The following is a 2,500-nucleotide window of genomic DNA, read 5'->3' on the forward strand; positions in this document are numbered from 1 at the left end:
CCGACTCCGAGAAGACTCGATCCCAACGAGCCGGGGGCCGCTACCGGCCTCACACCGTCCTCAGGCTAAGCCTCGATCAGAAGGACTTGGGCCCCGGAGCGTCGTCAGAGAAAGAGGTCTTCTATACGCCACATTTCCCACGCCCGCCAGGCGAGCGGGGATTCGGCGCTGGGCTGTTCCCTCTTCACTCGCAGTTACTAGGGGAATCCTTGTTAGTTTCTTTTCCTCCGCTTAGTAATATGCTTAAATTCAGCGGGTTGTCACGTCTGATCTGAGGTCGTAGGCAGAATGGTGAGCGATCGCGTGCGTGCGTTTCTCAACATCGGATGGCCCCCGCCCAGACTTAAACGCAGCACCAAAAGCTCCAGGCCGGCCGGTATATCTCGCAACTTAATGACAACGGCACCTCGTACTCAACCCTCGGGGGGGCGCTCACCAGGCCAGGGGTTAGTAACGAGCGGATGTGCACGCGTGTCGACGTCGGGCTTGCGACCGGGCTCGGCTCATAACTGTTCCGGAGTGCCGATAAGGGAGGTGCCGAAGACAAAGAGCGTGGGCGCGGTGCTGGATTGAACTGCACGAGGGCAGGAGAGAAAAGCGAGCAGCCCACGGGAAGCAAGCGTGGAAAGGACCCGAGACTAGCAGCAGCTAGAAGGCGTGGCAAGAGTTTGGAGCACGTGCAACCGGGGTGGGGGAGTTGGTTCGAAAAGCAGGCAGCAGAGACCAGGGGGACAGGACCGTGCGGCACTGACTAGGTGCACCCTCAGATGTAGGCGAGCTTGCCGGAGGCACAGCGGGAGGCATGCGTGTGGAAGGAGACAGGGCTCCAGCACAACACGCAGCACCGCAGGGACTCCATGGCAAAACTGCACAAACACCGAATGAGGGCACGCAAAGCCAGCGAGGCAGCACGGCAAGCCCACAGTCAACTACGTCAAGCTCTCCTCCTCCTCGTCCAGAACCACTAAACCACGTCGACCACTGGCAACAGCCATCGAGACCGAACCACACGGTTTGCGTCCACCGACATGCCACACCGAGTCTCTCTCTCTATGCCGATTCACCAGGCATCGTTCCCATCTCTGCTCTGCACACTCCACAGAGAGTCAACTCTGCCCTCCACGATCCATTCGGAGGCTAACGGCCCGGCAGCAAGCAGTCCCAGCACTGACGCAGTCGTTCGTTTGCAACCCACTGACAGCCGTCCTGGGAAAAGCAGAGGCTGGCCGAGACCAGTGCCGGCGCGCCCGGAGGCCCACGCCGGACTGCCCCCCCCATCGCGATTAAATGGAGGGACAGAGGTCGAACTCTCCCAAAGGCGGAGTAAACTCCAGGTCTGCACTTAGGGGGACGAAGAGGAGCAAAGGAACCTCTGCGACAAAACCCCAGCCGCGCTCCCGCCGGCAAAGGCGAGTGCGATTGATTGTCAAGCGACCCTCAGACAGGCGTAGCCCCGGGAGGAACCCGGGGCCGCAAAGTGCGTTCAAAGTGTCGATGATCAATGTGTCCTGCAATTCACATTAATTCTCGCAGCTAGCTGCGTTCTTCATCGACGCACGAGCCGAGTGATCCACCGCTAAGAGTTGTCTCAGGTTTTCGGTCCGTCCCTCGCGCGAGGGGTCGAACCCGGAACGTGCGAACGCTCCCCCGCCCTCCCCAATGGGGTGTGGGGGGTGGGAGAGCCCCAGCCTGGCACGGCCCTTCGGATTTCAGTCGAACAATCACAATGACCAAAGAAAGGTTTTCACGCGGCCAACGTGGTCAGAGCGCTCGCGAGGCGAAGCGCGTCAGCTCGTCCGACGCCGGAGCCCAACCGTGCCGACGCGCACCACGGACAACAGAGGCAGGGTCTCTGCCGCCACCGAGGCCGGGAGGACGAGGAGAGAGAGAGAGCGAACGCGGACGGACTGAGTGGGGTACAAGGCCGACAGGATGAGCCCGCTGCGGGGAAACAAATCCTGCCTCCGCGGCCAGGTACATTCTCTCGAACGTCACGGCTGCCATCTCAAGCTCGACACCGGCAACGGACACGCGAGTCTTTAAACCGCCGCTCCGCCAAAAGCACCAGCTCGCGGGGCCGGAGGGGGAGTCGTGTAGGTACCCTGTACCGGTAAAGGGAGGGTGACTAGAGCGACCAAAGTGTCCCCACGGTGGGAAAGAAAACCGGGCCTGCATCACCGGATCAGTCCCTGCAGAGCTCACAGTGGCCGGTTGACGAGGTCCCGACGGCGGGCCGCCGGGCAGCACCCAAGCCCGCAGAAGCTCCCTTCAATTCGACTGCGGTTGTAATGCTGCAAGACGGTGGCAAGTCCATAGGAAGGCGGGTGCTTCTACGGTCGCCGGTCCCGGACGAGAGCTGGGTGGCCCGTCAGTGACAGCGTAAAGACGAGGAGAGCCTGGCCAGTGAGAAGAGAGGAGGAGGGGCTGGAGGAAGGCGTGGAGTACAGAGAACGAAAGCCTCACGCTCACCCTGCCGGATGGGCTGCACAACACAGACGAG

The 2,500-nt window shown here is 61.6% G+C and overlaps 1 non-coding gene and 1 pseudogene across 1 annotated transcript; both read right to left on the reverse strand.

The window, feature by feature from the left end:
• LOC137364373 (28S ribosomal RNA) overlaps positions 1–280 on the reverse strand; it is a 5,286-nt pseudogene extending 5,006 nt beyond the window's left edge.
• Positions 281–1,431: 1,151 nt separating this feature from the next.
• On the reverse strand, positions 1,432–1,585 carry LOC137364367 (5.8S ribosomal RNA). Its single transcript, XR_010973076.1, has one exon. It is a non-coding gene; the product is annotated as a 5.8S ribosomal RNA (ribosomal RNA).
• Between the last annotated feature and the right edge of the window lie 915 nt (positions 1,586–2,500).

The sequence above is a fragment of the Heterodontus francisci genome, unplaced genomic scaffold (genome assembly GCF_036365525.1).
Source record: "Heterodontus francisci isolate sHetFra1 unplaced genomic scaffold, sHetFra1.hap1 HAP1_SCAFFOLD_897, whole genome shotgun sequence".
Lineage (NCBI taxonomy): Eukaryota > Metazoa > Chordata > Chondrichthyes > Heterodontiformes > Heterodontidae > Heterodontus > Heterodontus francisci.